The following is an 11,627-nucleotide window of genomic DNA, read 5'->3' as shown; positions in this document are numbered from 1 at the left end:
TAAAGTTGTTATTCCTATAGTAAGAATCATTTTGTTGTGTTTTCCTATACACACAAAGGGTGCCAAAAATGTAAATACATTTTAAGAAAGAAAATGACTGGGCGGTGCCTGTGGCTCAAGGAGTAGGGCTCTGGTCCCATATGCCGGAGGTGATGGGTTCAAACCCAGCCCGGGCCAAAAACCACAAAAAAAAAAAAAAAAAAAAAAAAAAAGAAAGGAAATGACTGTGTTAAAATTGTTATACTCCGTATATACCAGTAATGTTTATCTTGTATATTGCACCTTTTATCTCTTGTAATTGCAGAGGTCAAACGTAACTTGATTATTACCCTTTTTTTGGCAAAAGTAATAATCAAGTTACATTTGATCTCTGAAATTATAAGAGATAAAAGGTGCAATATACAATCTTTTCAGATTGTTCTTTTGCTTTCTTAGCATGTTAATCACATGCTTGTCTCTTTAGGAATAACCAGTAGACTGGTGGATATTCTTTCTGGGTCTGATATGCACATATTTATAAATAATCCCTTTGTAAAGAAACACACCTGATTTTCTTGTATTTTGAAGTTGTCATTGGGTTCCTATTGGTACCCTGGACCCCCACAGGTCCTTTCCTCATTCACACTCAGCCATTGTGTGAATTAGCCTTTCCTTTTCCTCAGGCTCCACATTTGGGCCTCAGTTCCACTGATAAAAAGAAAGCAAAAGAACAATCTGAAAAGACTGTGGAGAATAGGATGCTTCTACAAAATCCAGCACATGTACTATGGTCATTTTCAAAAACACCACTCCACACTGCAAAGAAACAAAATCCCTGACATTTGTGTAAAGTCTTTAGGGCTCAAAACACATAAACATTTTAAAATATGAGTTTTATATCCCAGCGTCCAACCTTTGCTTCCGTTGTCATTTTTTAACAATTTACTTTCTACCCCCTTGGAATGAATATTAGAAAATTCTAGAATATATTCTGAATATATTCAACTATCTAAACATGTAAAATACTAATAAGATTATCCTAAAATATGATTTGGATTCCCAATTTAACAATTTAAATGATACCTATTGACTCCAAAAATTATTAGATTAGCCATTTAAAGAGATCTCTCTTCCTTTCACCACCCTCCAATACATACAAAATTATATAATTTTTTACATTTTTAAGGTTTCTATAATTTTTTATCTATTATTTATCTATAGCCAGTATCTCTATGTTTTAATAATAGATTGATTACAAAAGTAAAGATTAATGATAGTATTTATAATATAATATTCTACGCTATTGTATGATCAAGTTGTGAAAGAAAAAAGAAAAGGACAAATAACCTTAAGATACTAAACATGTACCACTAAAAGGAAAACATTCTCAGCATCAAGGTCAAATTAATTCCCTTTTTAGACAATTGTTCAAAATACTGCCAAGTGAATGTTCTTGTTCTTTCACTTGAACCACAAATCTTGTTATGTATATTTTAAGTGGAAGATAATTAAAAATAACCATATAGTAACTTATAAATTATACACAAATATAGCATTCTTTATGTTAAGCTTTCAATTAATTTATTAATCCTAGGAAAAACTGACAATGAGAATGAAATCATGGGTTCTAGAAGGTAACCTTGGTAACAGTTTGGCTTGGTTTCCATGGTTACAAGGAGTACAGCTGAGAGGCTCAAAGAGTCACAATTTCCTTTGATTGGTAGAGTCTCAAAAATGATGATTTGGAAGGTGACAGGGGATTTAAAAAAGAAAAAGATTTTCCTCATGAGGAATGAGACATTAGTGTAATAATAGCACATTGACGGTCAGGCACAAGACAGGCCTTTGAAATTTAATGAAGCCTCCCTTTGCTCCTTCATAAAAAAATTGGGTAGAATATCTCAATTTATAACAGCATGAATCTGCAAACCAAAATCCCTGCTCCTGATTAACCAGCCAAAGTATATTAGGCTTTTTTTATAATGTTTTTTTAAAAATAAGCTAAAAGTCTTTTAAAGTTGACTTAATTATGAATGATCCCAAAGACTAAAATAAATATTTTTGATGCCCCAGTATTTTTTATGGAATTTAGTAACAAAAATAAAAAAGAAAAGAAAACAAAGAAAAATAGAAAGTAGAGTGAGAAGGGCATCAAGAAATCTAGAGTTGGGAGATATTTTTTAGCTACTTGCATAAACTTAGGCACTGTTTTATTTGAAACTTGATTTTCTCACTAAATAACTCTGCGTGCTTACTATCAGAATTATAATATAAACTGAATAGCTATTTAAGCTATTAGGACACACTATAGTATATAATTTTAAGAATTTTTTTATGTCATGAATTTTATACTTTAAAAATTTTTTATTTTTCCAATCTGGAGGGATAACCTTGAAGAAATGTGGATACAGGATAGGAAAAATGTGGACAGAGCCGTAGATACTCCACCCTTCCTCACTAGGTCAGAGCCTCAGAAGGGGGAGGAAAAATACATAAGAGTCTTCATTTAGATTTTTTCAGAAGAAAGAATATTTAAAGGAAAGAAATATTGAATCACCCTTCCCAGAGTCAAGGAAAAGTAAAACAGGAAGGCAAAGTGCCTGAAGACAAAAAATTTAAGAAAACACAAATCCTCTGAGGGGAAGGAGGTGATAGGCCCTGGGCCTACTAAACAGTTAATAACAGTCTCAGTCCCTTTTACTGTGCAGGGCCCCAAACTATTAAACTCTAACCCTCACATTTAATAGACTCATCATTCTAGAAATTCTGTGGTTGAAGCAACCTGTATTTCTGTTCCACTGCTTGGGGAGAGTGCAGAAATGGCTGTAGGAAGAAGTGACTACCTAAGTAACCATCTCAGAATCAAAGGAGGACTTGAGAAGCCCACTTTAGTTTGGACGCAAGAATGTTCCCCCACGGAACAGAAGCAGGTCACCGAGCCAACTTAGAATGCTGAAACCTGATACAAAATATCTCACAAAAGGATGGGAGGAAAGGAGGGAGGGAAAGGAGGAAGGAAGGAAGGAAGGAAGGAAGGAAGGAGGGAAGGAGGGAAGGAGGGAAGGAGGGAAGGAGGGAAGGAGGGAAGGAGGGAGGGAGGGAGGGAGGGAGGGAGGGAGGGAGGGAGGGAGGGAAGAAGGAGCAAAGACCAAATCATTTACTTAAGGTGTTACAGACTCTGGGTTGAATTATTCTCTTAACCTTCATGGTCTCAGCCTACATAAAAGTGCCAAAATCTTTGTGCAGTTATGATATTATTGTTTTATAAAGTGTGAATACTTAAAAATAAAAAAAAAAAAAAAAAGTGCCAAAATCTGACTTAAACAGAAGCACTTTGAATTTTAAGTTAGGTTGAAAATTTTACCCAGACTGCACCAGGAGAATTAAAAGACCTCCACAGAGATGGATTAAAGAAAGAAGGAAGGGATGGGAAAAAACCCCACCTATGGCTACAGGGAACACTATTTTGGTGATGGGCACACTTAAAGCCTTGACTCAAGCATTACAAAAGTAATCCATGTAGCCAAAAACATTTGCTCCCCACCTTAATATTTTGCAATTTAAACAAAGAATTTTTAAAAGAAGGCAGCATGTTAACTCTATAAAATGCTAGTCCAAGAAGAAAGGACAAAATGAAAAGGAAAGGGACAAAAGGAAGAGAATCAAGAAGAAGGTAGCTGAGAGAGAGGATGGGATGACAGCATACAAAAGTAAAATTAAAGAAAATTAACCTTAGAAGAAAAAAACTACCTAAGAAAATAAAGAAAACAATCTACTGTTTCTTGCCAAAGAAAAAGAAAACACAAATTCAAGGTTATATCCAAGGTCAATATGTTAAATTACAATAATCTAACAGAATAAAATTCAAATGCAAGATTAAGAAAACAAAGAAGCAAAAACAACATTAAAGAACTAAGAAATAATTTGTAAGTAATAAGTAACATAAGTAAACTAGATTCTATTAAGTTACATAGCAGAATGGTAACAGACTAAATAACATAGTGACCTTTGAGATAACAATGACAATCCAGAGAAATAAGATAAAGTGACCTTTTTTTATTTTTGCAGTTTTTGGCCAGGGCAGGGTTCTAACCCACCACCCCCGGTATATGGGGCCACCACCAGTGTAAGGGGCCTGGGCCCTACTCCTTGAGCCACAGGCATCTCCCAGATAAAGTAAACTTTAGAGCAAGTAGAAAACAGTATAAATGAAGAGCAAGTAAATAAAAAGTAAAAAGCTGAGGATAATTCTTGTACCTGAAGTAGAAACACAATTATTGGAACCCCAAAATTATTTTCAAATTTTTTATATAAAAATAGATGTGTGGATCAAAAGGTTATGTGCCTTAAAAAGAATGCTGCAGAAGATTATGTGCCTTAAAAGGAATACTGCAAAACAATCAACTATCTCACATATAGTAGTCATCTTCTTGAGATTCAAGGATAAAGAAAAACTTCTTCAGTCATCTAAGCAAGAAAAACTAGAAAATGAAAAATGCTGAAAAATGTCCCTTGTCTTCAGACATCCACATAAATATTTAAGGACAATAGAAGCAGAGTCTACCATGATCTAAAAAGAAATGAAGTCTAAACTAGGAATGTTATACTCAGCCAATCTATCAAGTATTTTTAGGTATGTCTGAATTAAGAAAACACAAACCAATGAACTGCTTCATGAAAACACAGAACTATGAAGAATTTAATGACCCATGATTCGGTGATGTTGTGTTTAAAGGGCTAATGGCAAGCAGTGAAATGCTATATATAAGACTTCAACCAAATATTGTTAAGACACATGCTTTTAGAAAATAACTTGTGACTGTATTAAATATACATGCTCATTTAGTAAGTAAGTCTCCCATAGAAATAAAACTGACAACTTCCAAGCCAAGAGAGGAAAAGAAATAAGGAGGAAGCATGAAGAAGACTTTATCGAGTCTGGGCACAGCGGTTCAGGCCTGTCATCCCAGCACTCTGGGAGGCAGAGACGGGTAATTGTTTCAGCTCAAGAATGTGAGACCAGCTTGAGCAAGAGTGAGACACTGTATCTAAAAATAGCCAGGCTTTCTGGCCGGCACCTGTAGTCCCAGCTACTCGGGAGGATGAGGCCAGAGAATCACTTGAGCCAGAGAGTTCCAGGTTCCTATGAGCCATGACGCCAAGGCACTCTACCAAGGGTGACATAGGGAGACTCTGTCTCAAAAAAAAAAAAAAAAAGAAGAAAGAAAAAGAAAACTTTACCAATCAAAACAGAAACAAAAGTAACTTAAAAAAGAATCAGGAAAATAAACACATGAAATCAGATGGTAGAAACAAGCACAAATAAATCAGAAATTGAAATGAATACAAAAGGAATAGACTTAGTAGAATATAGATACTATCAGATTGGATTTTTTTTTTTTTAATATCGGCTCTGTTCATTTTGCTGTTTAAAATGTTTTTGGATCTTGAAATTGAGTGAATCACAAACTTGTTTAATTCAACACTAACAGAACCAACTCTTTTCTTTATGGATGGACTGATTTATAATTGTACGTTTAGTACACATCTTTTAATTTGTAGGTATGTTGAAACATCCACATTTTGTGTTGTGTGTTTTAAGATGTTTGCTGTGACCTTGAGAATTAACTGCAGAGGGCAGAGGTAGAAACGAGGAGTCCATTTATGAAATTACTGCACGAGAGTGTCTAGGACTCTCTATCCATAAAATCCATAAAAGAACGAGGATGGAAGCAGGAAATGGTGAGCACTGATTAGATTCCTGACATACTTTGAAGGGAGAGCCAAAGGCTGTCCTGTGTGAAATAGAAGGCAGGAGAGAAAAGAGTCGAGATCAACTACAATGGCTCAGCACCAGTAACACAGCGTTCATGGTGCCAGCCGCAGACACCGAGGGCGGCGGGTTTGAACCCAGCTCGGCCAGCTAGACAACAATGACAGCTGCAACAAAAAATAGCTGGGTGTTGTGGCAGGTGCCTGTAGTCCCAGCTACCAAGAGTTTGAGGTTGTTGTGAGCTGTGATGCCATGGCACCCTACCGAGGGCAACATAGTGAGACTCTGTCTCAAAAAAAAAAAAAAAAGAATAACTATAAGATTTAGCCTAATTGGAGAGACGATTTAGCCTAATTGGAGAGATGATTTAGCCTAATTGGAGAGACGATATTATGGACGAGGTGAGCAAAGCAGATGAGGGGTTCAGTGAGAGCCTGTTGAGTTTGGAATGTTACTGTATCAATGGAGAATACTGTAGACAGACTGAAATAGAGATGTATGTTGTAGCAATCAGCATACACAGAGCGAGATGAGATTCCTCACCAAGTGAATGTATAGATAAAGGGATTAAAGAGTGAGACATAGACACCAAAAACAGACATCTGCAAGAAGAGACGTTACCAGCAAAACAGACCTAGAAAAGAGTGACCAGTAAAAACCAACAGAAGGTGGTATCCTGATAACCTATCCTGCCAGGAGGAGGACGACGTCAACTGTGCGAGAGGCTAAGAGATCGAATTAGAGAAAAATCAAAAAACTGGCCATCAGATTTAAGAAGAGAGAGATTATTAGTAACTTTAAAAAGAGTAGTTTTTGAGAATGACAAAAGAGTGAGTAGAGAGAACGTGGGAGAAAAAAATCATAAGTTGCAAGTACACAAATCTCTTTTCAGGAATTTTGCTACAAAGAAGGGTAAAGAAAAAGGTGACAGCAGGGAAGGGAAGTGGGTCAAAAAACATTTAGCACGGAAGCTATAAAAGCAGCGTGTGTGCCCGTGGACATAATCCCGCGGAGAGTAAAATCCTGATGAAGCAGGAGAGAAGAGAGGAATGCTGGTGTCATGTCCCTGCACGAGGAAGACAGGGTGAGCTCGAGGGCACCGGTGAAGGGAGGGCCTGGCCGTCACACCTGAGCAGACTGGAAGGCAGACTAATGCAGCTGGACTTGAGGAGGGTGGGAAGATGTGATGCTGGGGGGAGTTTTTAAAAGTCATCTGATAGCTTCCATTTTCTCAGTGAAATAGGATAAAGTCATAGGCTGAGAACAAGGATAGGATAAGAGGTGTTGGGGCCTGTTTAAAGGGAAGGTGTCATCTAGGAGAGTGGGTAAAGTGGTGACCACCAGCCCTGAAAGCCCATTTGATTTTCAGGTCATGAATATAAAAGTAAGTCCTATAACACAATTCTAATATGAAGCCAGGAGACGATCTAATACTTACCCTCCTAAGAGAAAAACTCAAATCGATTCAAGGTGGTGACAGGGGAACGAGGGGGCAGGGAGAGGGAAAGGGGTGCTTTCACTTCAGGGGCACAACGTTAGGGTGTATGGCACACCTCTCGGGGTGGGACACACTTACAAGAGGGACTTTACCTAACAAATGCAATCAGTGTAACCTAATTCTTTGTACCCTCAATAAACCCCAAACAATAAAAACAAAAATGAGACCTGTATTTTGTGTTACTCATATATGTTTGGGCACAGGTTTTAAATAGGATAAAGGTCAGAATTAACTAGGATTTATTTTATTTTTTACCAAGTAAGTACTACGTAACATGATATGCTTACTTGCAGAAGTCGGATTGTAAAAAGGCTCCATGGAATTTAAGCTGAATGAATAAGACAGAGGAGACATGAACAGGGCGAGGAGTAGGGAGTACTGGATACTGTGATGCAAAAAATTTTCTTCAGTGGGACTGACAGAAGGGGTGAGCCAGAAATAGGAAAAGAAAATACAGGAATAGAACTCATGAACTTGATACTGTGGAAGGACGACATTTACTAATGACAACACCTACCAGCAGTGTATAAAAGCTAATACTATTCCATGCTTTGCCAGCAATTGGTATGATCAATCCATTTAATTTTTGCCATTCCAGTAAGTATTTAATAGTATTTCCACTTCCTGTTGAAACCGAGCACTCTATAAATCAGTTTATATAAGACTTCACATGAGTAAATATTCTAATACAGAAGGTGCCAAAAATATGAATACACATTTTAAGAAAGGAAAAAACTGTATTAAAATCGTAATACTCAAGTCGTGTTTGATTCCTGACGTTATAAAAGATACTCAAATGTGACTTGTATTCATCTTTTAGTATCGGTATATATTGAATTTATTATTTTAATATGATTTTTTCTTTCTGAAAATATGTATACATTTTTGCCACCCTCTGCATATATACCATATATACTAATAAGCATAATTAGATGCAAATATATGTACAAATATTAACATTAATTATTTTAGGGGAAAAGAACTAGTATGAGGGAAAAGATAATCAAACACATAAGGCTATAAAATAATTTTTAATCTGTCACCAACCATGTAATTTGCAAAATCAACACACTCGGATTTTCGTGTCAATATGGTAGCCAATAGTCACATGTGGATATTGAGTACTTCAACTGTGCTTAATGCCATGTGTAGAAATTACTAATATTTTTTAATTTGCGTGATAAATAAAATACATCATTTCAACTCAATTTCACCTCTTTATTTTTTAATGTGGTTTCTAGAAAATTTTGAATTACCTATTTGTCTCACAACACTTTTCTACTGACAGCAGTGCCCTAAAATATATTTATTAAATTGAGAAAAAGATGACTGAGGCAGTTTCAAAAAACAAAGAAAGCCAAAACTACACAAAGCATAAACATACCTAAGTAGAACCAAAACAAAATTCAAACACACTGTTCACAGAAGCTGGAAATTTATGAATCATTTATATAACTTAGGCAACAGTGATTTGAGTAATTAATGTATTTAAAATTTATCCCAGTGCATTTTTTTAAAAACTCACTTATTTCACACAATAAGCCCACTGTAATTTCACGTCTCTATTTCCCGGCAATGCCATTCATTCAGCCAAGAAAATTGTTCTTTTTTCACTCCGTTTTGCAAACACACTCTTATTATTCAGAAACGAGATAAGGCATCTCATTCATTAAGAAGTATGCCCCCGGGTGGTGCCTGTGGCTCAAGGAGTAGGGCGCTGGTCCCATATGCCGGAGGTGGCGGGTTCAAACCCAGCCCCGGCCAAAAACCACAAAAAAAAAAAACCATTAAAGAAGTATGCCCCAACACCACAGAGAGTACTTAGCGTCCTCTTTTTTATATGACACATACTTACTTTAATTATAGGACTTTTGTACACACTATGCTTTGTATCATACTGATTTATTTACATAGCTACTTCTCCGCTGGCCTACTCTTTGCATTTCTTATTTAACTTCCTAGCCCCAGATGATGATGCAGCACTTGGTACTAACAATCGATAAATGTTTTTGAATTAACATTTCCTGGATACCTCTTAAGAGCTATGTAAGAGTCATTATTTAAGAGTCATTATGACATTTTAGAAAATTCATCTGAGTTGCAAGTCACAATAAGGTGAATAAGAATATGAATCTGAGGTTAGCTGAAAATCTCGGTCTACATTTTTGCCATGCCTATTTTATCATTTTTTAATTCTGCAAAGAACACCTTAATAACATGTTTTCTAAAAATTGTAGCCGTCCATATTTCGAATCACATCAAAAATACAGTAGCATACTTGTCTTAATACATATCTTGTTCAAATCATGACCGACTATAATTTGAAGTCAGGAGCAAGATCAAAGTTCTTATCCTTTTTTCATAGTCCACACATGGGCTTGTGGCAAAATAACTGAAGGAGAAGACCCAAACGCAAAACAATGCTTGTGATGATATCTGTTTCATCATTCTTTCAGTGAACATTTCAGGGATGCAGGTAATGGATCAGGACCTGCATTAGCAGCTCCTCGACATCAGGCAACAAGAAGAAAAAAAAGGCATAGATAGCACCAACAGACTTTCCTTTCCACCAAAATTAACTTCCATTCAGTGAAGCAACATTCCACACGGCATATAGGACCCATGCTATTCTTAGCCACTGCTTAGCAAAGCATGCTGCCAACTGTAGTAATATTTTCTCAGTGATTTAGTCTATAAATAGCACTAAAAGTAAATACTAAATATGCACTATTAAGCATAAATTAATTCTAATGTGTTTTTGCCTATATATTTAATATGTATTTATTACAATAATTATCTCAATTTCTTGGGAACTTTGCTCTTAGAGGATCCACGCTGAGGGAAACTTATTTTCATTGCTGGAAATGCAAAGAAAATGTGCTGCAGAGCATAAGGGGTGTGCTCTCGCCGGCGCTGAGCTGCAGCTGCACTGGCCCTGCGTGATCTGGCTGCTGTCATGAAGGCAGTTGCATGCAGAGCGCCGCCGGGCTGTCGGCTGCAGATACTGAAGAGCTTGTTGCAGTATATCGACAAAATCTGAAGATGCAGACAGATGCTGGGAAGGCAAATTGTCCACACTGAGCAAGGCACAAGGTAAATACAATTTAAATACTGGAAGAAATAAAGACATTTGCAAAATAGTAAAACAGTTTCAGGTGGGGAGTATTGAGGTCTCTGAAGATTGTTAGTCTTCTTAATTCTTCTCTCTCCATCTGCTTAGTAGCTCCAGATTCTTCTTTTCCCTCCCTTCCTCTTTCTGTCAGACACGTGTATGACATACACTCTGAAGGATTTCTAACTAGTTGTTGATTTCATATGTCAGTAGAGTATGGCTGTCTGCTTGTAATTTCATCTCTTTTTCTTGTGATGCAGCCTGGAATATTAACATGAGCCACACCTCTTAGAATATTTGCTCATCTTTTAGACTCTGTGCAGGATAATATCATTATGAACTAGCGAAAGTTTGCATTGTGCATAACAAATCAACAAAACGCCAAAAGACTAAGATACTGAGTCTTACCCAAGAAAATGTATAAAGCTGAAAAATTTAAAAAGAACATCTATACACAACCTAAACTTTTGCTTCTGCCTTGGACTTTCAAGTTACTGATAACTGAGTGTCATTTGTCCTATGAGGTGGGTGGGCACAGAACACCAAATTAAGAATCTTCTCGTGTCATCTCGGTGAATGGAACCTTCTAGATACATTTACTCCAGAACCATCTTTCTCATAGTTTCAGATTCTACCATGTATCTGGATTCCTCATTATATAAAAAAGAGTATCTTCTAGTTATTACTTTCTATTTTAAAGTAACCATGGAGGCCGAGCACAGTGGCTCACAACTATAATCCCAGGACTCTGGGAGGCTGAGGTGGCTGAATCACCTAAGCTCAGGAGTTCAAGACCAGTCTGAGCAAAAGTGAGAAAAACCTCTCTCTTAAAGTAGCCAGGCATTGTGGAAGGCACCTGTAGTCCCAGCTGAAGGACTACAACAAGAGGATTGCTTGAGCTCAGGAGTTTGAGGTTGCTGTGAGCTATGACGTCACAGAACTCTGCTGAGGGCAACAGAGTGAGACTATGTCTATAAATAAATAAATAATAAAGTATCAATGAAAGGGAAAATTTAGGGCAGCGCCTGTGGCTCAGTGAGTAGGGCGCCGGTCCCATATGCCGAAGGTGGTGGGTTCAAACCCAGCCCCGGCCAAACTGCAACAAAAAAATAGCCGGGTGTTGTGGCGGGCGCCTGTAGTCCCAGCTACTCGGGAGGCTGAGGCAAGAGAATTGCTTAAGCCCAGGAGCTGGAGGTTGCTATGAGCTGTGTGATGCCACGGCACTGTACCAAGGGCCATAAAGTGAGACTCTGTCTCTACAAAAA

Source organism: Nycticebus coucang, chromosome 8, assembly GCF_027406575.1.
Source record: "Nycticebus coucang isolate mNycCou1 chromosome 8, mNycCou1.pri, whole genome shotgun sequence".
Taxonomy (NCBI): domain Eukaryota; kingdom Metazoa; phylum Chordata; class Mammalia; order Primates; family Lorisidae; genus Nycticebus; species Nycticebus coucang.
Note: the sequence above shows the minus strand (reverse complement) of the source record.